The sequence below is a fragment of the Eriocheir sinensis genome, chromosome 44 (genome assembly GCF_024679095.1).
Source record: "Eriocheir sinensis breed Jianghai 21 chromosome 44, ASM2467909v1, whole genome shotgun sequence".
NCBI classification, from domain to species: domain Eukaryota; kingdom Metazoa; phylum Arthropoda; class Malacostraca; order Decapoda; family Varunidae; genus Eriocheir; species Eriocheir sinensis.
This window is the reverse complement of record NC_066552.1, coordinates 7,256,179-7,279,939: the sequence shown is the minus strand read 5'-3', so window position 1 is coordinate 7,279,939 and position 23,761 is coordinate 7,256,179. Positions and strand designations below refer to the sequence as shown.

At 41.1% G+C, this 23,761-nt stretch overlaps 1 protein-coding gene and 1 long non-coding RNA gene across 5 annotated transcripts in view; one reads left to right on the top strand and one right to left on the bottom strand.

Annotated features, from left to right (window-relative positions):
- The window catches only part of LOC126980370 (uncharacterized), a 66,831-nt gene that overhangs the window by 14,230 nt on the left and 28,840 nt on the right, over positions 1-23,761 (bottom strand). The window lies entirely within an intron of this gene.
- LOC126980374 (uncharacterized) lies at positions 7,029-9,113 on the top strand. The gene is made up of 3 exons (XR_007733140.1): positions 7,029-8,189; positions 8,775-8,810; positions 8,880-9,113. It is a non-coding gene; the product is annotated as an uncharacterized LOC126980374 (long non-coding RNA).

Here is a 23,761-nt window from a genome sequence, read left to right as displayed (position 1 = left end):
AGGAGGAATATTTCACTAATTGAGGCGCGGTCTTCTTTGGTAACGTGAAAGAACTGATAGTCGTGTTGTAGCGAGCCTTATAAAATATCTAATCTTCCATTTTTCCTCCTTTTTAACCACGACTTTCTGGGCATAATGGTGTGGAAGAGTAGTTTTATAATCTTTACCTGACGCGCAACCTTCCTCGTCGCCGCGGGAGCCGATGGTTATCTACTCTGGAAGTTCAATGGCGAGCGAGTGTCCATTCCTCCACCCTTCCCTCCCTCCACCTTATCCTTCTGACAATGAGGCTGTGCAGGGATGACATTATTATCATGGGGTGACACGTAACCTTCCTCGGCGCCTCAGGAACTAATGGCCAAACGTCTTATGGAGCGAGGGTGTCCGTTTTCCTTTTCTTCTCCTCTTCCACCCTTCCCCTTAAAGGTATTGGCTCATTTATCTCCAGCTCTCATTGTTGGGTACATTTGGTGGGTATTTTTATCTCCCGTGTGTCTTGTTACCTCCTCTCTCGCCCCGTCGCTGTATGTAATGTGGGTATTGTGTGTCAGGGTGCAGCAGAGGGGCATCCACTCAACATGCACGGCCGTCTCATTATAGAGGAATCGGAGGGCGAAGAAGCAATGCATTAAGAAGCGTGAGTGTGCTGCGTGTAACACCCTCTCCACTCCACTCCATCCCCACAGCTGTTTCATTAGAAGTGGGTCAAAAGACGAGGTTTGAGTGTGCTGTGTGTGATTCCCTCTCGGTCTCTTGGTATGATGTGGAATTGTCATGTTGGGGTAGGATAGTAAAGCACCCATTCCACTCCATGTCCACAGTTGTTTCAGTAGAGAAAGTGGCCCAGAGAAGGAAGGAAGGAAGGAAGGAAGAAAGGAAGGAAGGAAACACTGATTAAATTCTCGTTTCTCTTTGTGACGTGGATATCGCGTGATGAGGTTACAATAAGCGATACATCCACTCCTGATCCACACTCCCTCACAGCCGTTTAATGAGAGGAAGTGGCCCAGGGGAGGAGGAAGAAAAGGAAGTGAAGGAAAGACTGACTAGACTCGTTCCTCTGTGTGATGTGGATGTCGTGTCAAGGTACAATAAGCAAGCCATCCACTCCTGATCCACACTCTCTCACAGCCGTTTAATGAGAGGAAGTGGCCCAGGGAAGGAGGAAGAAAAGGAAGTAAAGGAAAGACTAACCAGACTCGTTCCTCTGTGTGATGTGGATGTCATGTGTCAAGGTACAATAAGCAAGCCATCCACTCCATCCACTCCAACTCCGCGGCTTATTCACGATAGGAAGTGGCCCAGAGGAGAAAGAAAAGGAAGTAAAGGAAGGACTGACTAGACTCGTTCCTCTGTGTGATGTGGATGTCGAGAGTCTGGGTGCAAGAGGCGCGGCATCCACTCCAGCTCCACACTCTCTCCGCAGCTTATTCACGATAGGAAGTGGTCCAGAGGAGAAAGGAAAGGAAGTAAAGGAAGGACTGACTAGACTCGTTCCTCTGTGTGATGTGGAGGTCGCGTGGTGTGGCACAAGGAACGAGACATTCAATCCAGTGACTACAGCTCCACACTCTCTCCACAGCTGTCTCATGCAAGGAAGTGGTTCAGGGGAGGAAGAAAAGACGTAAAAAGACCTGCCCAAACCCGTCGCCGCCAAGGTGTGCGTGTGGGCCAGCAAAACAGCCTTGACCGCCCCGGGAGCCTCGCCTGCCCGCCACTGTCACTTTCCCCGAAGATCAAGGTGAGCGGTGCGCGGCTCAGGAAGTGCTCCATTCCGCCCACTCCGCTCTGCCTTGACGATCTCTCTCTGTTGCTTTTTCTTCCACGATCAGATGGTTGAGCAAAGGCCCGAGTGGTTGCGTCATGCACGAAGTCAAGGATATAAGTCATTAAACATTTAATTCCGAGCACGCATTTGTTTTGAAAGGAATTAAAGAGACTGATTACTAATACTTTACACATACGGATTAAAGAAATGGCCTTGGACTCGAACCTTGGTGGAGCATTAAACGTGCGAGAGACTTTCAACTAAGCCAAGATGAATCACAACGTAACCTTAAGTATATCAGCACACGCATTTGTGCTGAAACTGTATAAAGAGAATAATCTATAAACTTTACATAACACAAATAAAGGAATGACTGGGAATGCAAACCTTAGTGGAAGACATAATTTTTACACAAAGCTTCTTATTCAACAAAAAGCGATTACAACATACATAAGAATATTAGAGAATGATTTTTGCTGCGGAAAGAAATAGACTAATGTTCAATACTTTACGAATACAAATACGATCAGAGGTAAGACAAAAAAATAGTATATCAAGGGGACGGGCGTGATCAGAGGGATCGGAGATGAGGTGAGTCGAGATTGAGATGAAGGATGCTGGAGATGGAGCTGCTGGCAAGTTAAAGATATGAAGGTCAAAGAGAATGTTTATAGAGTGAGATAAATTAGTATATTAGAAGGACAGCCCAGGTCAGAGGGTTTCGGAGATGAGGTAAGTGAGTCGAGCTTGAGATGCTGTTGGGTATATCGGGAGAAGCATGCTGGTGATGGAGCTGCAGACAAGAGGAAAAGATGAAGGCCAAAGAGGAGGGTTATATAGTGAGGAGTTATTTATTTATTTGAGGAGTTATTTAGACCTTGGTGAGGGGGACTTGTAGGCGGTTAGCGTGACAAAGGAAGATGCTGAGGACAGTAAGATATGGAAAATGACGAACCGGTGTGACGACCTTTAACGAGACCGACGGAAAAAGAAAGAAGACATACATAGAGGAATAAATGGTAAAGGAAATACGAGACTTAGTGGAACAGACACATCAATATACACGAGGCTCTCCATCAAGTCAAGAGCGATCACTAAGGAGAGTAAGATATGGAAACTGACGAACCGGTGTGACGACCCTTAACGAAAACAACCGAAAGAAAGAAAAAGAAGACATACTAACATAGAGGAATAGTAAAAGGAAATACGAGACATGGCGGAACAGGCTCATCAATATACACGAGGCTCTCCATTAAGTCAAGAGCGATCACTACGTATAAAACAAACAGGAAAAACCGAGTTAGCAAAGTTACACAGAGGATTGGGCACTAAACCAATTAACCTGGGATGTGCGCCTCCCCCTCACGTACAGGTAACCATAAAGACAGATAAAGAAAGAAAAGAGTAAGGTCGGTATTATAAGACAGTTTCGCTTCTGACATCAGCCATTTCTAAAGATCAAAGAGGGAGTCAATTGGGTTCTAATGAGTGTTTCTTCAGGTTCACGGTACAGAGGAAGGGTCAGACTACCACCAGGGTCATAAAACTACCCCTGGAAATGCCCACAACTCTTACGAAAGCCTTGTCAAATATGCGTTCTTGGGCGACGAAGTGTCTTATGATATAACCCTAAAAGTCGAACTGGTTTTCCTATAGAACTACCTCGTAACTTCCGCCCTTTTGAGATGTCCCTAGAAACAGGACTATGGGGAGGGGAGTTAATGGAGAATGGTGATGGTGGAGATGGAAGATAAAGAGGATAATTAAGGGTGATGCTTCCTCCATTCTCAGACGTCCCTTGAAACAGAACGATGAGGGGAGTTAATGGAAGGTCGAGACGGGAGATGGAAGGTAAAATGGGTGATGGGTGGAGGATTATGGAGATGGATGAGTAGGTGGGTGGTGGTTAGTGGGTAATAGAAGGGTAGGAAGTGGAGGGCGAGAGGGGCAAATCTCCACAACAGGGCGTAAATTAGTATACCCACGGCAGTTTCTTGGGGTGTGGCGAGACAACCCAGAGAGGCGAGTTGCTGAGTGGGCGACCGACTGACTCCCTCTCTCTCTCCTTCTCTCCCTCCCTCGCCACACCCAACGACAGGCATGATTGAAATACCTCTTGTACCGGTTATGACTTCGCTAATGTTGGAAGGGCGAGGTGTGGTGTGGGCAAATTCGTATACTGGGCCGAAATCGCTTTGAAGGAGGTTGGGATAAGTCAGTATGAGCCGAGTTGGTGTGTGAGACGAGGGTGTATCACGGCGACTTCTCCTGTACCTCACCCCCCACCGAATTCGTGCTGGACCGAAATTGTTTTGGGGGAGTTTGGGGAAGAGACAATACGAGCCGAGTAGGGGAGTGAGGCGAGGTTGTATCACGGTGACTTCTCCTGCACCTCACCCAGCACCGAATTCGTACTGGGCCGATATCGTTTTTTTTTTTGGGGGGGGGGGCCAGTTGGGGAGAAGAGCCAAAATTATCCGAGTTGGGGAGTGGGGTGAGTCTGCATCGAGGTGACTTCTGCACCCCACCCACCACCACCACCACCACCTGCTCCACCTCCACCGCCACCACCACCACCTGACCCACTCACTACCACTCCACCTCTGTCTCCACCGCTACCATACCCAACACACTCGCTAGCCATCTATCCAGACACGCATTGTACTGCCCTGCTGTGCCCTTCCCGCTCACTGCCGGCACCTCCATCCATCAACGGTGATTCATTGTACTTTTTTGGCCTTTACGAGAGAGAGAGAGAGAGAGAGAGAGATAACCACTCAATCATTCACTATTTGCTCGGAAAGATTATGCTATTGTTTGCGCAGATAGCAGTAAGAGCAGTAGTAGAAGTAGTATAGTAGTAGTAGTAGTAGTAGTAGTAGTAGTAGCACTAGTAGTGACTGTTGTTCTTGTTCTTGTGGTGATCGGTGTTGTCGCGTGGCCCCCCCCCCCCACACACACACACCTGGCTTTCACCTCCCTCGGGTCAGGTGGGGCGGGGCTGTCACTGCCTCATCAACGGCCCACAAACTCCTGCACTCGACAGACTCACAATTAAACAGCCCACAACCCCTCCTTTCCCTTCCCTGCAACCTCCACAGCATCCTAGCCACTTCTTCCTCTCCACCAGCCCTTACTTTCCATACAAAAACCTCTTATTTTCCTCCCAACAACGTCCCACAAACATTTGCACCCGACAGACTCACACTTAAACAGCCCACAGTACACAACCCCTCCTTTCCCTTCCCTGCAACCTCTATAGCATCCTAGCCACTCATTCCTCTCCACCAGCCCTTACTTTCCTTACAAAACCTCTTATTTTCCTCTCTACAGAGCCCCACTAACGCTTGCACTTGCCAGACTCACAGTTAAGCGGCCCACAGCACACAGCCCCGCCCTTCCCTCCCCGCAGCCTCCATTGTATCCTAGCCACTCCTTCCTCTCCAACTAGTCCTGCTCACCCTTTTTTTTCTCCCCACAATTTCTTCGTCTCAAACCATCTATTCTCACTCTTTTTTCCTCCCCATTATTCCTTCCCCTCCAACCATCCAATCATTCTTATTCTTTTTTCCTCCCCACTATTCCTACTTCTCCAACCATCTATTCTCCCTCTTTTTTCCTCCCCACTATATTCCTTCCTTTCCAAACAACCCTCCTCACTCTTTTTGCTCCTCACTAACTCCTCCAGCAACTGTTTCCTCGCATACTCATTCTCCTACCCTACGAACCCCCTCCTTCCTATCTCCAGTCCCTCACAGCTTCTCATTCTCCCTTTTCCTCAGTCTCTCTTCCATCTCTCCTCACATCAAATACAACATCCTAATCTCATCTTATCTTCCCTCCCCGCAGCCTCCACAACATCCTAGCCACTCGTTCCTCTCCACCAGCCCCTCCCTCCTCTTACGAAACCTCTTCTTTTCCTCCTTACATCCTCCTAATGCAATATTTTAAACAAGGATACACTTTTCTTTTCCCTCCATGTTTTCTTCCTTTTCATTTCCCTTCAATACTCATTCTCTTTCCTTGTGTATCATCAAACATTCCATCTCCAGCCTCTCCCACCTCCCCCTATTCCCTATTCTTTACCCTCCATGTTTTCCTCCTTTTTATTTCCCTTCAATACTCATTCTCTTTCCCTGTGTATCATCAAACATTCCATCTCCAGCCTCTACCACCTCCCCCATTCCCCTTTCTCTCCTCACGATGTCTCCTATTTCTCCCCATAGCAAATGCAGCATCCTAACCTGATCATATCCTCCCAAAAGTGATTCTCCTTCCCTTAAACTCTGAATAAAGGTTTAAATAAGTCAAATCAAGCCTCAGATTCTCTCACTTATCCTTCCATGGCTTCTCACCCCTCTCTCTTATATATATATATTTTTCCCTTTTTCCCTTTTTCCCTTTCATCACTGCATTTTTCTTCTTGCGTCCTTGATTTTCGTGTTTCCTGTTTCATCCCTCACATAAACCTTCACTCTTTTATATATCTTCATCACTTAATATTTAAACTTCTCTCTCATTTCTCACTTCGTAACTTCCTTCCTTCCCACAATCTTTCCCTTTCCTTCCATAGCCTTCTCTTCTTCCTTCATCACTTAATATTTATACTTCTCTCTCATTTCTCACTTCGTAACTTCCTTCCTTCCCACAATCTTTCCCTTTCCTTCCATAACCTTCTCTTCTTCCTTCATCTTAATATTTATACTTCTCTCTCATTTCTCACTTCGTAACTTCCTTCCTTCCCACAATCTTTCCCTTTCCTTCCATAACCTTCTCTTCTCCGTAGCCACCACAGCCTGATAGCTCCTTCCTCCCCTCCTTCTCCTTCCCACGGGCCAAGAAAATCCCTCCAGAACCTTTCTTCACTTCGTAACTGCACAATCTTTCTCTTTCCTTCCATAACCTTCTCCGTAGTCATCACAGCCTGTTAGCTCCTTCCTCTCCTCCTTCTCCTTCCCACGGGCCAAGGAATTCCCTCCAGCACCTTTTCTCACTTTGTAACCTTTTTCCTTCTCAGTCTTTCCCTTCCCTCTCTTCTCCGCAGTTCTCTCCCCTTCCTCCTACGGGCCCAGAAATTTCCTCCAGCATCTTTCCTCCACCAGCCACACCCTTCACTCCTCCAGGCTCCACCCTTACCTCCAACCCCCCACCCCTTTCCTCCCTCTTCAATTACCCCCTCCATTCCTTCCTTCCACGGACTGCAAGCTTTCCCTTCTCTCCACTAACCTTCCACTAACTCTTTATTATCTTCATTCCCTTCCTTGCTTTCCCTTCATTTTCTTTCTTGCGTAAAATCCTTCTTTCCCTATTTTTTTTTCATTGCATTTTATTATTTTGTTATCTTTTAATTTGTTGCATTTTCCTTATTTTTATCTCTCCTTCTATGCTGCTTCGTTTTTTCCTTCCTCTCATTTCTTTCCCTTCATTCCCTCTTCTTCCTTCCTTCCATTACTTTCCCTTCCATTTTCTTTTATTGTGTTGCATCTTTCTTTCTTTATCTCCGTCTCCTTCTGTGTAGCATCGTTCCTTTCTTCCTTTTCTTTAGCATCGTTTCTCCTTTCCTTCATCTTTTTCCCTCCATTCCTTTCCTTCCCATATTCTTTTTTCTTGCATATTTCATTATCTTCATTTCCTTCTGTTTTTCCAGCGTTCCTTTCCTTCCTACATTTTTTCCTTCATTCCTACTTTCCTTCATTCATCTCTTCCCTCCATTTTCTACCTTTCTTGCGTTCTATCCTTTCTTCTTTACTTTTATTGTTTTTTCTTATGTTGTTTTCTCCCTTCGTGCTGTATTTTTCCCTCCTTCCACTTTCTTCCCTCTTCTTCCTCCTCCTCTTCCTCTCCCCTTCCCTTTCTCCGGTGACTTCAGGTTTATGTTTTGGTTTACTAAGCGAATGATTCTATTTTTCTTTCCTTATATATTTTTTGTTTGTTTGTGAAATTTAAATCCCCAGATATCACCGTCAATATTATAATTTATTTTTATTTGTATGTTCACTTTCTAGTTTTCCCTTCTATCTTGCTTCTCTTATTTCCCTTTATTATTATTCTCTTCATTATTATTTATCATCCAGTAAGACTCATGTATTTGTTTTCTTTCACGGGATCTCTTATATATTTACAGTTTTCTCTTATTTCTTCCTTTTATAATCCTTAATATTTAGACTTGTTTTCCTTTCTGTGTCCTCAATTTATTTTTCTAACTGTTGACTATCTCCTCTCGACTATTCACTTGTTTTTCCTCCTCCCCTTTCTCTGTCACACTTTCTTGCTTCTTATTATTAAACCATCACTGCATTCTTCCTCTTACGCCCTTCATTTTCTTTCTTCCTTTTTTCATTCCTCACAGGTTTGTTTTTCTTTCTTCTTTTTTCATTCCTCACAGGTTTGTTTTTCTTTCTTCTTTTTTCATTCCTCACAGGTTTGTTTTTCTTTCTTCCTTTTTTCATTCCTCACAGGTTTGTTTTTCTTTCTTCCTTTTTTCATTCCTCACAGATTTGTTTTTCTTTCTTCTTTTTTCATTCCTCACAGGTTTGTTTTTCTTTCTTCTTTTTTCATTCCTCACAGATTTGTTTTTCTTTCTTCTTTTTTTATTCCTCACAGATTTGTTTTTCTTTCTTCTTTTTTCATTCCTCACAGATTTGTTTTTCTTTCTTCCTTTTTTCATTCCTCACAGGTTTGTTTTTCTTTCTTCCTTTTTTCATTCCTCACAGGTTTGTTTTTCTTTCTTCCTTTTTTCATTCCTCACAGGTTTGATTTTCTTTCTTCCTTTTTCATTCCTCACAGATTTGTTTTTCTTTCTTTCTTTTTTCATTCCTCACAGATTTGTTTTTCTTTCTTTCTTTTTTCATTCCTCACAGATTTGTTTTTCTTTCTTCCTTTTTTCATTCCTCACAGATTTGTTTTTCTTTCTTCTTTTTTCATTCCTCACAGGTTTGTTTTTCTTTCTTCTTTTTTCATTCCTCACAGATTTGTTTTTCTTTCTTCCTTTTTTCATTCCTCACAGGTTTGTTTTTCTTTCTTCTTTTTTCATTCCTCACAGGTTTGTTTTTCTGTCTTCTTTTTCATTCCTCACAGGTTTGTTTTCTTTCTTCTTTTTCATTCCTCACAGGTTTGTTTTTCTTTCTTCTTTTTTCATTCCTCACAGGTTTGTTTTTCTTTCTTCTTTTTTCATTCCTCACAGGTTTGTTTTTCTTTCTTCTTTTTTCATTCCTCACAGGTTTGTTTTTCTTTCTTCTTTTTTCATTCCTCACAGGTTTGTTTTTCTTTCTTCTTTTTTCATTCCTCACAGGTTTGTTTTTCTTTCTTCTTTTTTCATTCCTCACAGATTTGTTTTTCTTTCTCCTTTTTTCATTCCTCACAGATTTGTTTTTCTTTCTCCTTTTTTCATTCCTCACTGGTTTGATTTTCTTTCCTCCTTTTTTCATTCCTCACAGATTTGATTTTCTTTCTTCCTCTTTCATTCCTCACGTATTTGATTTTCTTTTTTCATTCTTCACATACATCTCCTTTCCTTCATTTTGTATAATTTTATCAAGTAATATTTCTCAACACTTTCTCATCACCATGAATCCTACTTCCTTACACTTGAACGATTCTTCTTTTCTCTCTCCTTTTTTCTGGTTCTTTATTTTCTGACGTTCCTCTCTGCTCTTTTTTTCTGGCGTTCCTCAGATCTTTCTCAAATACTGACCATTTCCTCTTCTGTGTTTGTGTTTCCTCATCCTTCCCGCAGAGAGAGAGAGAGAGAGAGAGAGAGAGAGAGAGAAACGCAATGGTCGTCTTCGCAGTAACCTTGGCATTTAAACAGTTTACCAGAGGGATGAGACACATTGGCATTAATTCTCCCTCTCCAAGTGTGTAATACGTAAATGTTACCCTCCCATCCTTATCGTGTATCTGTGTGTGTGTGTGTGCGCGCGGGAGGAGGTACGCATATAGTAGAGGAGGGAGACCACAAACGGGTAAGGGGTGTGTGGAAAGGTTAAAGTGTGTGTGTGTGTGTGTGTGTGTGTGTGTGTGTGTGTGTGTAAAGAAGAGAAAGAGGAATATCAGGTTCATAAACACAGACAGGGAAGAATAACAGAGATTTTCAGGAAGAGAGAGAGAGAGAGAGAGAGAGAGAGAGAGAGAATTTTTTTTTTTTTAACCGGACAATGATCTAACCAACGAATAAAAAATGAGTGACTTGTAGAAAGAGAAAGGAGAGAAGATAAGATACAGGAAAACAGCGGAGTCGGGTGTAAGAAGAAGGAGGAGGAGGAGGAGGAGGAGGAGCAGAAGGAGGAGGAGGATGATGATGATGAGGAGGAGGAGCAGAAGGAGGATGAGGATGAGGATGAGGATGAGGAGGAGCAGAAGGAGGATGAGGATGAAGAGGAGGAGGAGGAGGAGGAGGAGCATAAGGAGGATGAGGAGGAGGAGGAGCAGAAGGAGAAGATATGAAAAGGAGAAAGGTGAGGCATGAGGGGCAAGGATGGGCGGAGAACTGGTTGTCACACACCGCTTTGAGTTGACCGTTTCAAGGAAGAGGAAAACCGAATTATAATGAGAAAAGCAAAAGAGAAAACAGTTACAGTGAAAAGAGCGACTCGAATCACTACGGACACTGACGGGACGAGGTTGTGATTAAAAAGGAAAAGTAAATAGAATGAGAAACTGAATAAATAATTGGATAAAGGTATAAACGAACAAGACCCGGCAAACAAAACAACATTAATAGACACAATAATATAAAAATAGATAAACACAAGAGAAGAAAAAAATGTAAATAAACAAGAAATGCAAAATAAAATGATAGTACAGTCACAATAATAAATAAATGAATAAATGAACAAAAGAAGAAAATAAATACATAAGAGACTAAGTCGAAATAAATAACAAAAAAAAGTATTACCAGAAAAAAAAACCTTGAAGAGAAATATTACTCCAGTCGTCTACGTGTGGGTAACAACAACAACAACAACAACAACAACAACAACAACAACAACAACAACAACAACAACAACAACACTATATAGCAACACAGATCCTGGGGAGCAATGGGAGTGAGGGAAAGGTGTAAGAGGGGGAGGGGGGGAAGGTAGCTACAGGTAATAAGCAACACACACACACACACACACACACACACACACACACACACACACACACACACACACACACACACACACACACACACACACACACACACACACACACTGGGTACTAAACGCGAAGACACGGACTGGTTTTTGCTTCCTTTTTTGTGCCATTTTTCGGAACTCGTGTGTGGCGAACGAGAGCGAGACAAAGAAAAAAGAAAAAAAAGAAAAGAGGAAAAAAACTTGCATCTTTTTCTTCTTCCTCAAACGACCTTCATTCTTTTTCCTTTCTTTTTTTTTCTTCTTCAATCTTTCCAGTTTTAAGCCTTTTATTTTTATTTTTCTCTGACACGAAAAATTCAGTTTGTTTTCTTTACCTTACTTAATCTTTTGACGGCACATCTTTATTATTTTCAACGTCCAATACTTACTTGCTATATTTACTTGATATATAATTTTCTTTTCTTCATTCTTCAGCATTTTCTACTTTGTTTTTCCTTGACCCAAATTTTGTTTTGACCAAAGTTTATTTACGTCTATTATATGCAAGCTATTTTCACTTTTTATTTAACTTTCTTGAATTCCACTTTTTCGAAGAGTTAAATAAGATCTTCCCATTCTTCACTTTCTATTGATTTTTTCCCCTTAACCACAACAACTTAAATTCGTTTACGTCTAATATTTTCTAGTTATTATTACATTTTTATAATTTTCTTGTATCCCATTTTTTAAAGACTTGAATAAGAGTTTCCCATTCTTCACATTTTTTCTACTTTGTTTTTATTTTTTACCATAATATTTTTTAGTTATTTTTATGTTTTTATATATAATTTTCTTGTATCCCATTTTTTTAAAGACCTGAATAAGAGCTTCCCATGCTTCAACTTTCCTTTACATTGTCTTTATTCTTGACCACAACACCATAAGTTAGTTTCCACGACGTAATCTCTGGCTGTGTTTCTTTACTTGTATTTACGTTTTTTTATCTAGTTTTCTTGTATCCCATTTTTTATATAGACCTGAATAAGAGTTTCCCATGCTTCACCTTTTCTTTTTGCCTTTTTATTCTTGACCACAATATCATAAGTTAGTTTCCACGACGTAATCTCTGGCTGTGTTTCTTTACCTTCTATTAAATTTTCCACGTCCAGTATTTCCCAGCAACTACTTTCTCTATCTTTTTACTCTCCTCTCGGTCGGTTCCTCAAGGTCTCTTCAGTGTGTTTCTCAAGTTGGTCCTCATCCTCTGATCTATTTAATTTGTTTTTTCTTCCCGGAATTTCTCTCTTTTGGCTCACTGTTTGCCACTCAAGGTCAGCTGGTCTCTCTCTCTCTCTCTCTCTCTCTCTCTCTCTCTCTCTCTCTCTCTCTCTCTCTCTCTGTCTTTCTTCCTTGTCATTTTCCTTTTCGCATGTTGTTCTTTCTTAATGTTTTTCTTTCCCAGTATCCTCTTCTATGTTTATTTGTTCCCTTTCTCTCTCTTGTCTCTGTTTTTTTTTTCTCTCTTCCTTGTATCATCCTTTCCTCCTGTTTTCCTTTTTTTCCATTTTCCCCTCCGTTTATTTATTCTCTCGTAATTTTTCTTTGTCTTCTTTCCTCAAGCATTTCCTCCTAATTTTCTCTCATCCTGTCTTCCTCTCCTCCATCGTTTGTGTATTTATTCTCTACTTCTTATCTCTGTCTTTCTTTCTCTATATTTTCCTTTCCTTTCCTTTCTTTCTCCCTGTTTACCTTCCTTCCTATCTTTCCTTTCCTCTCCGTTTATCAATTCTCTCTCTCTCATCTCCTCCTCCTCCTCGTCCTCCTCCTCCTACTGCTCCCTCCCCAACCCTGTCCTCTCCGTCCCTCTCATCAAGCGTTAGTCACCGCCCGTCACACTTCGCCCATCCAGGAACGTGTCTTTGAAGGGAGGCCGCGACCTTTGGGAGCGCACAACCCGCAATCAGGAACCGCGTTCTTACGTCACACGGCGAGCAGGTACAGAGGACACGAGAGAGGCATATGGAAAGAGAGAGAGGGGAAGAGATGGAAAGGACAACTGGGAAAGAGGGATATGGAGAGAGAAGAGGAGAGGAAGGAGATAGATAGTAGGAATGAGAGGAGAGAAATTGAGAGAGAGGAAGATGGGGATAGAAGGAATGAGACATGAGTGGAAAGGGAAAGAGGGAGAGGAGAAAAAGGATGAAATAGATAGTAGGAGTAGGAGAGGAGTGGAAGGGGTGGGCAGGGAGAAAGGGAGAGGGAGAAAGAAAGGGAGGGGATGGAAATGAGGATAAAAATGTAAGATAAGTAGAAAGGGAGAGAATGAGAGGACAAGGGAGAGGTAGAGGTAAAGAGGGGGAGAGGGAGAGAGGGAGAGGGAGATAATGATGTGTGTGTTTAGATGATTACAGGGAGTCAAGGAGGGATGGAGGGAGGGACGCCGGGAGATGAGGAGATAGACAGATATAACAGGTGGATAGATAAAGCTAAGCCGACAGGTGGGAACAATAGGCTGATGAGAAACGCGACCTACGACCCACAGACCGAAACGAACGAAATATAAATAGAAGTACGTGAGTTAACATATAATAAAATCGATGAGCGCAAATATGAGTAGCGTAAAAGTGTGCATATATCTATCAAAATCACGTATTATTCGAGTACATATTGTTTAAAAATAGGCAGCGTGATATTTGTTTAGGATGTAGCCCCCCAAGTTCCTAATCAGCTGTAGCCAGAAAAAAACCAGACGAAGACAAATGAAGAGTCGCAAAATTATCTACACGAATAATTATACTCATTCACCATTAATGAATACACTCACCAAAATGTTATGAATATACGTACTTCACTCCTACCATGCTGTTTACACACACACACACACACACCTAAATACCTCCACAACACCTCCTTCAAATCCTCCTTCCTCTCTTCCTCTTCTTCTCCCCTTCCTCCTCTTCCTCTTTCCAACCATTCATAAGATTGCTTTTGGACACAAGACACTTGCCTTTTTCAACCTCCTTTTTACGCCTTGACCTCCTTTTTTTTTTTCTTTTTATTTTTTTCTCTTTTTTTTCTTTCAACTTGTTTTCAACTTGTTCTTTTGTTTCTCTTTCTTTTACTCTCTCTCTCTCTCTCTCTCTCTTTTACCTTTACTCTCTCTCTCTCTCTCTCTCTCTCTCTCTCTCTCTCTCTCTCTCTCTCTCTCTCTCTCTCTCTCTCTCTCTCTCTCTCTCTCTCTCTCTCTCTCTCTCTCTATCTCTCTCTCTCTCTCTCTCTCTCTCTCTCTCTCTCTCTCTCTCTCTCTCTCTCTCTCTCTCTCTCTCTCTCTCTCTCTCTCTCTCTCTCTCTCTCTCTCTCTCTCTCTCTCTCTCTCTCTCTCTCTCTCTCTCTCTCTCTCTCTCTCTCTCTCTCTCTCTCTCTCTCTCTCTCTCTCTCTTATCCACACACGCATATACACGACTAATTCCTGTTTTATGGAACCATCGTGTTATTTTCCTACTCCCAGTAACATGTTTGTTTCGAGGAAGTAGGAAAACATTCTTCACTAATCGATTCTTGGTAATGCACTTCAGACACCAAACAAAGAGAAGAAAAGTATAAGTGAGAAGAAGAATTAAAGAAGAAAAAGAATGCACAAACGTAAGAAAATTAAGAAAAGAAGGAAGGAGAGAAGAGAGATACAAGAAAGTAAGTCACACACGAAAGAAAATGTAGGGAAATAAAAATAAAAAAAGGAAAAAGAAGAAAAGTACGAAGGAAAGTCACAAACAAAAGAAAATGTAGGAAAAGAAATTTTAGAAAAGAAGGAAAGAGAGAAGAGAGATGCAAGGAAATAAGTCACACACGAAAGAAAATGTAGGGAAAGAAAAATGAAAAAAAGGAAGAAGAGAAGAGATAAAAGAAAGTCACACATAGAAGGAAATGTGGGAAGAGAAAATGTAGAAAGGAAAAAGAGAAGACATTCAGACACAGAAAAGAAAATGAGGAAAAAAAAAAGAAATTACGAAGGAAAGCTACATACAAAAGAAAATTAAGGAAAAGAAAATGAAAAAAAATGAAAAAGAGAAGAAATGTACGAAAGAAAGCTACATACAAAAGAAAATATAGGAAAAGAAAATGAAAAAAATGAAAAAGAGAAGAAATGTACGAAAGAAAGCCACATACAAAAGAAAATGTAGGAAAAGAAAATGAAAAAAAAGAAAAAGAGAAGAAAAGTACGAAGGAAAGCCACATACAAAATAAAATTAAGGAAAAGAAAATGAAAAAAAGGAAGAAAAGAAGAAATACACGAAAGAAAGCCACACAGAAAAGAAAATGTAGGAAAAGAAAATGAAAAAAAAGGAAGAAGAGAAGAGATGCAAAGAAAATGTAGGGAAATAAAATTAAAACAGAAAGAAGAAATGAATGAAAGAAAGTTACAAGTGAGAGAAATAAAATGTGGGAAGAGAGAGAAAAAAGAATAGGAAAGATGAAGGGAGGAAGAACACTGAAAACAGAGTTAAAACAAAACAAAACAAAACGAAGCAAAACATGGAAAATAATAGAGAAAGAACGGAAGTAAAGGAAGAGAGGAAGGAGAGAGAATGCGAGAAAGAGAAGGAGAGAAAAAAAGACATGTATAAGACGTCACTTTTTACGTTTGAAGATTTTTTCTATTATTAAGGTTTAAATCATGATTGCAGCAAAACACATACACACACACACACACACACACACACACACACACACACACACACACACACACACACACACACACACACACACACAGATACGTTCTTTAATCCACAATCACAATAAAAGAGAAAAAAACAAAAATACGAGAAGCGAAAGAGGAAAAAAAAGGAAAAAACAAAAACACTAAAATAAAATAAAAACAAGCCAGTCTGGTTAATACATAGTCCTTTTTTTTTTAATCCGATCATTTGAGCCTCGAGGAAGATGAGACTCAACCAACGCCTTTTCCTACTCCTCTTCTTCCTCTTTTTATTCTCCCTCCTCCTCCCCCGCCTCCCCCTCCATCGACCTTCAGCGGACATAGCCTCGTCACACACAGGCGCGGGGTGTGTCCTTTCCTCCCCCTCCCCCCTCCCCCCTTCAATCTTCATCCGCCCTTCTTCCCTTTACCTCCCCCTTCACTCCCCTCCCACTTCGCCCTTCTTCCCTCTTTTCTCTCTCTACCTCTTCCCCTTCCCCCTTCTTCCCTCTTTATCTCTTCCCCTCCCCTTCAACCAACTTCCACTTCCCCTTCCCTTCCTCATTCCCTTACGATTTCCCTCTCTCTCCTTTACTCTCTTGCCCCTTTCACTATATCCCCTCTCCTTCCCCCTTCCACTTCCCCTTTCTTCACTCTCTTTCCCTTCCTCCTTCATCTCCCTTCACTTCCTCATCCCCTTCTGATTTCCCTTTCTCTCCTTCACTCTTCTTTTTCCTTTTCTCTTCCTCCCTTTTTCCTCCAGTTATTTTCCCCTTCCTCCTTTATCTCCCTTCACTTCCTCATCCCCTTCTGATTTCCCTCTCTCTCCTTCACTCTTCTCTTTCCCTTCCCCTTTCACCCTTTTTCCTATAGATATTTTTCCCTTCCTTCTTCATCCCTTTCACACCATTCACTTCCTTACCGCCTTACGATTTCCCTCTATCCTTCACGTTTATTCCTTTTCTCTCCTCCTTTTCATTCTACTCCTATACCAGTGCCCCCCCAGCGATATGAGTGAAAAATATCTCACATATATTTTCCCCTTGATTCTCTTTTTCCCTTTCCCCTCTCCTCTCTCACCCACACTCACGGTTAAAATCAGAATCAAGTCCTTCCCCACTACGTCCTTCTTGCTTTCTTTCCCCCTCTCCCTCCCCTCTCATCCACCCTTCCACACCGACATCATTATACAACTTCATGATAGGGTTGATTTGTAGCCTTCACCATCACCTGTGCCTCCCCATACCTGCCCTCCCCAACCCCATCCATCCTCCCCACACCAAATCATGCGTTGGGTGTGTCCTTACAATGATCTTTTCCCTCTCCCCACTCACCTTCTTCCCCCTCTCTCCCCTCAATCGGCGTATACCAGTATTCCCCTTCACCCCCTTCCTCCTCCTCGTCCTCCTCTCCCTCCCCTCCAGACAGGTAAGGCAGGTGTTTGGAGGTGATTCAGGTTAATTAGAAACGTGTGTCGATAGCAATTCAGGGATTCTGGGAACGTATTGAAAGGGGAGCGAAAAAAAGTGAATGAAAAAAAATAAAATGAATCGCGTTGGTTTGTGAGGAGTACGTGAATTAGAGTGATGTTATGATTCTCTCTCTCTCTCTCTCTCTCTCTCTCTCTCTCTCTCTCTCTCTCTCTCTCTCTCTCTCTCTCTCTCTCTCTCTCTCTCTCTCTCTCTCTCTCTCTCTCTCTCTCTCTCTCTCTCTCTCTCTCTCTCTTCTCTCTCTCTCTTCTCTTCTCTTCTCTTCTCTTCTCTCTCTCTCTCTCTCTCTCTCTCTCTCTCTCTCTCTCTCTCTCTCTCTCTCTCTCTCGCCCAGCATCCTTCATCCGGGTGTGTCCTTCTCTGGTTCCTAACGACGCGAGACCTCACACAAACAGGACACAGGAGCTCACGAGGTCAAGGAGGAGGAAGAGGAAGAGGAGGAGGAGGAGGAAGCGGACGAGGAGGAAGAAGTGGAAGACGAAGAGGAAGTGGAGACAAGGAGGAGACGGAGGAGATGGAGTTGGAGGACGAAGTGAAGGAGAGGAGGAGAATGAGACGTAGGAGCTGCAGGGCAAAGAGGACGAGTTCGAGGAAGAGGAGGAGGAGGAGGAGGAGGAGGAGGAGAGGAGGACATGTGCTCTTCATACGCTTACTAGTTAAGTCGTTTATTATGTTCTTTTTATGATCATCCTTCACTTTCCTTAACACCTGACGCCTTGCTTACTCAGGTGCGTCTAAATAATTACCTGGAATCCGTTTTTAGTATACACGCACGCGGCAGTATGCTAACCACGTTCCACGCACACACACACACACACACACACACACACACACACACACACACACACACACACACACACACACACACACAGCACCACGCCTTTTGTGTGTATGACTCGAATGTTTTTCCAAGTTAACTTCATTCACAGTTTATTCGGTTGAGTCTGAAGGCAATGTTTGTTTTCCTTTTGTGGACTTATGTGGCTGTGAACGAGGAGGAGGAGGAGGAGGAGGAGGAGGAGGAGGAGGAACGTAAAGAGGAGTTGAAGGAGCAGAATCAGAAGTAAAAGATGGAGAAATGAATTATCCAGTAAGGTGAGAAAGTGGAAGATTAGGAGGAGGAAGGAAAGGAGCGTAAAGATAAAAAAATGAAGAAGCAAAAGCAGAAGTAAAGGATGACGAGGAAGATGATCAAGTAAGAAGAGGAAGAAGAAAATGAGGAGGAAGAGGAGGAAGAGGAGGTGGAGGAGGAGGAGGAAGTTCAAGGAGCAAAAGCAGAAACAAAATATGGTGAAGATGATGAATAAGCTGAGGAGGAGGAAGAGGAGAAGAAGGAGAGCGAAGAGGGAGAGGAGAAGAAGAAAAAGAGTATATAATAAAAGGCAGATAATGAGAACAAACAAGCTTCCAAGACCACAATTAACCTCGATGAAAAAATAAACCATCTAAACATTTATCCTTACCAACACATAATTCTTCTCCCTCCTCTTCCCCTTCTTCTTCCCTCCCCCTCTCCACCAGACAACCAGTACACTTCCTCCCCTCTTCCTCACCCTTCTGACTCCCATCTACTCCCCAGCCACTCTCCCCAAATTACACCCCTTCCCTTCACCGCCCCTTCATTTTACACCCTATTTTCTCCCGCATCCATTCCTCCCTTCCCTCCCTCCCTCCCTTATAAGTTACCTTCCCTCCTTAGGCCATTGCTACTCTTCTCTCCCCTTCTTTTCCTCTTCCTCAATCCTTCTTCCCGCCTTCTGCCAATCGTTACATATATATATTTTTTTTTAACATTTCTTTTATCATTCCTCTTTACTTCTCTCTCTCTCTCTTTCATGTGACCTCTTCTCTTTCTGCCTCTTCCTACTTCCCTTCTTCTCTCAATTCTTACTTATTCTTTTTACTATATTCTGCATTCATACCTATATCTTCACCTTCATACGATCCTTCTATTTCCCTTTCTCGTCCTCTTCCTTCTTTCTTTCTTGCCTCCTCTTCCTCCTACTTCAATCCCTCCATTTCCTTTCCTCATCCTCCTTCCATCCTTCCGTTATTCCGTCGATCCTTCTTTCCTCCTCCTCCTCCTCTAAAGGGTTACAGCGACACACGGAGATTTTTCAGGGCGTGGTGGACTCAGCAGCCCCGAAATTATATAGTGATGGAGATGAAATATTGAACCCATTTGTGAGGCCCGCGAGATGCCGATTCAAGGACCGTAGATGTTATATAGTAGATGGAGGAGGAGGAGGAGGAGGGAGGTAGATTACGGTAGATAGATAGTTAGTTAAAAAAAGGACAAGAGATAAAAATAACGAGGACAAGTTAGAGAAATAGATCATGATTATTTAGGGAATGAAAGAAAGACGTAAATAAAGAGTATATTGAAGAGGATGTAATGAAGGAGAGAAAAAAAAAGAAGAGAAAGACGATGAGAAGAACGAGGAAGACAGAAAAAAATGAATATGTGGTTTTCTTATCTTTTTCTCTATCTATCTATATGTCTGTCTATCTATCTATACACATAAACAAACAAGCAAACTAACAAACAAACAAACGAACAAATAAACAAGTAATGAGAAGAAAAAGGGGAAGAAAAAGGGAAGAAAAAGGAAGAAAAAGGAATAAATATGAAAGAAAAAAGAAAGAAAAAGGAAGCAAAAATAAGAAAAAAAGGAAGAAAAAGGAAGAAAAAGGAAGAAATAGGGAAGAAAAAGGAAGGAATAGGAAGAAATAGGGAAGAAAAAGGAAGAAATAGGAAGAAAAAGGGAAGAATATAGGAAGAGAAGGAAGAAAAAGGAAGAAAAAGGGCAGAAAAGGGCAGAAAAAGGAAATAATAGGAAGAAAAAGGGAAGAAAAAGGAAGAAAAAGGGAAGAAAAAGAAAGAAAAATGAAGAAATGAGAAGAAAAAGGGAAGAAAAGGGAAGAAAAAGGAAAAGAGGAAGAAAAATGAAGAAAATTAAAGAAAAAGGGAAGAAAAAGAAATAAAAAGGGAGAAAAAGGAAGAAAAAGGGAAGAAAAAGGAGGAAAAGGGAAGAAAAAGCAAGAAAAAGAAAGAAATAGGAAGAAAAAGGAAAAGAGGAAGAAAAAGGAAGAAAATTAAAGAAATAGGGATGAAAAATAAATAAAAAGGGAGAAAAAGGAAGAAAAAGGGAAGAAAAGGGAAGAAAAAGGAGGAAAAGGGAAGAAAAAGCAAGAAAAAGAAAGGAATAGGAAGAAAAAGGAAGAGAGGAAGAAAAAGGAGGAAAATTAAAGAAAAAGGGAAGAAAAAGGGAAGAAAAAGGAGGAAAAGGGAAGAAAAAGCAAGAAAAAGAAAGAAATAGGAAGAAAAAGGAAAAGAGGAAGAAAAATGAAGAAAATTAAAGAAAAAGGGAAGAAAAAGAAATAAAAAGGGAGAAAAAGGAAGAAAAAGGGAAGAAAAGGGAAGAAAAAGGAGGAAAAGGGAAGAAAAAGGAAGAAAATTAAAGAAAAAGGGAAGAAAAAGGGAAGAAAAGGGAAGAAAAAGGAGGAAAAGGGAAGAAAAAGCAATAAAAAGAAAGAAATAGGAAGAAAAAGGAAAAGAGGAAGAAAAAGGAAGAAAATTAAAGAAAAAGGGAAGAAAAAGAAATAAAAAGGGAGAAAAAGGAAGAAAACGGGAAGAAAAATATCATGGCTCTCCTTTGCTCCATATTTTTTTCCTTTCGCACACATTTACTGTTATTCCTCGGCCTGTGCATTTTTTCCACATCCCTGACCTTTGTGCAGCGAGACAAAGGCACCAATGTTCGCGGCGTTGCGTTGTGTTACCTCTGCCGCCCGATTTCCTTGTATGGCGATTAATGATTGGCGATAAGATGTTTTTTATGACCTTGAAGGAATTACGATTTTTCTGCACGATAATTGAGGATGCGACGATTATTCTGTACGATATTAGAGGAAGCAACGATTTATTTTATTTTATTTAAACAAAAGTATACAAGAAGGGGCATAGGGTGACACTAGCTAATGGAGCCCTCTTCCATGAGAACACCTATTCCAAAGCTACGAACTTGAAAGAAACAACGATTTTTAGAACTTAGAGCTTAGAACTTATAGAAACAAACGCTTCTTTTCTAAACAAACTTAACGGACACTACGATTTTTTTGTACGAATTTAAACAGAAGAAAAACTTTCAGTATGAACTTAAAAGGAAACAAACGATTTTTCAGGACAAACTTAACAGAAACAAAGACTTTTCTCAATAAACCTAAAAGAAACAACAATTTTTATGAAGAAACCTAATATGAATAACGACTTTTCTGTAAAAATTTAAAACAACGACTTTTCTGTACGATATTTAAGGAACCAACAATTTTTCCTTACGATATTTGGGATAGCAACGATTTTTTTGTACGAATTAAAAGGAAACAAAAGACTATTTCTTCTTCCGGGTAAATTTAACGTAAATAATGACTTCTTTTATGACCGCAACGATTATATATTTATTTTTATTTTTAGGAGACAACGACTTTTATTCTTTACTACTTGAGGTCGATAGTCTGCAGTACACACACACACACACACACGCACACCCACACACCCACACCCACCCACACACCTGTGACATGGCAGGTGTGTGTGTGTTCTACAGGTGTGCTGAGTCACCTGTGTTACCGCGAACTCCAGTGTACAGGTGAAGGTGAAAAGGGGAGGAGAGGGATGTTTTGAGGGCACAGGTGAGAGAGAGAGAGAGAGAGAGAGAGAGAGAGAGAGAGAGAGAGAGAGAGAGAGAGAGAGAGAGAGAGAGAGAGAGAGAGAGAGAGAGAGAGAGAGAGAGAGAGAGAGAGAGAAACGCTTTTTACTTTTGGAAATCCCACAGCTCTTGGGGACTAGCTTCTCTGGACTACCCGCAACCTGATGAGTTCAGTTCGATCTGGCCTTCTCTCTCTCCCTCTCTTTCAAGGGTCATCGGCCTCAGCAGCCACGCCTCTATGGGTTCTTGGTATTGACAAAGGACACAGACAAGACAGATCAAGGGCTTAAAGAAAGAGGTTAAATAAAAGTCCCCGCATCCTGCTGCCCCCATTTAGATAAGATGGAGGAGGACGCAGCAAAAAAGATCGAATTAGTTCCAGCGGTGCCCTCGACGACCCCTTCAGACAGCCTACTTCTTTTCCCTTCCCTATAGTCTGTTCAAACCAACTGTTCCTCTTCCTCTTCCTCTTCCTAAGCAGCCAATCAGGTGTGGTGTTACAAGTGCTGCTCAGGCGCCAGATGAACACTTGGCTTGAAAAGATTAAAGAACTCTCTCACACCTAGTTGCAGAAATATCACCGACGAAGGACCACATAATGTTACTCCTGCTTCGACACCCCCTTCAGATAGCCTACTACTTTTGCCTTTCCTAGAACTCCTTCATATTTTTCTGAAACGCCACTAAAGGACATCAAAACTTTATTACTTCCACGTAAATAAGACCACCTGCTCCCTTTCACCTGAACCTGTAAAATAGAAATTGTTCATGAATAAGACTATCAATTCCGCTAACTTTTTTTTTACAGACTGTTCTTTTTACGTGTATTTTTTTTACGGTCCAAGGTAATTATACTTGTTTACGACGCTGTTTGCCGTTGTGTTAGTGACAAGTGGTTGCTTCGAGGACCTGACAGACAGACAGACAGAGTTCCTACACGTTGCACAACAGGAAAATGGAAACTTTAGAAGGTCGTGATTCATACTTCAACTATTTTCTTCCTTCTTTTTATTGTTATTTATATACTGCCTACTTCCGGGCCAGAGTTGTAATGATGAGTTTATGGCATTCTGTGGATTCATACTTTACCTATTTTTTATTTTTATGATCATTTTTATACTGTTTACTTCCGTCCAACAGTTATGATGAGGCTTTATGGCATTCTGTGGATTCATACTTTACCTATTTTTTTTCTTTTTATGATCATTTTTATACTGTTTACTTCCGTCCAACAGTTATGATGAGACTTTATGGCATTCTGTGGATTCATACTTTACCTATTTTTTATTTTTATGATCATTTTTATACTGTTTACTTCCGTCCAACAGTTATGATGAGACTTTATGGCATTCTGTGGATTCATAATTTACCTATTTTTTTTCTTTTTATGATCATTTTTATACTGTTTACTTCCGTCCAACAGTTATGATGAGGCTTTATGGTATTCTGTGGATTCATACTTTATTTTTTTTTTATGATCATTTTTATACTGTTTACTTCCGTCCAACAGTTATGATGAGACTTTATGGCATTCTGTGGATTCATAATTTACCTATTTTTTTTCTTTTTATGATCATTTTTATACTGTTTACTTCCGTCCAACAGTTATGATGAGACTTTATGGTATTCTGTGGATTCATAATTTACCTATTTTTTTCTTTTTATGATCATTTTTATACTGTTTACTTCCGTCCAACAGTTATGATGAGACTTTATGGCATTCTGTGGATTCATAATTTACCTATTTTTTTTCTTTTTATGATCATTTTTATACTGTTTACTTCCGTCCAACAGTTATGATGAGGCTTTATGGTATTCTGCGCACAGGTATTTTTCTATTTCATATTTCTATTGTTATTTTCATACTGCTTACTTTCGGCTGAGATTTATAATGAGAGTGTATGGCATTCTGTAGATTCACACTTCAACTATCTTTTTTTCTTTTTTTATTGTTACATTTTTCACAGCTTCTTGTCGACCGAGATGATGAATTTATGGCATTCTTTGGATTTGTACTTTTATAATTTTCTTTCATT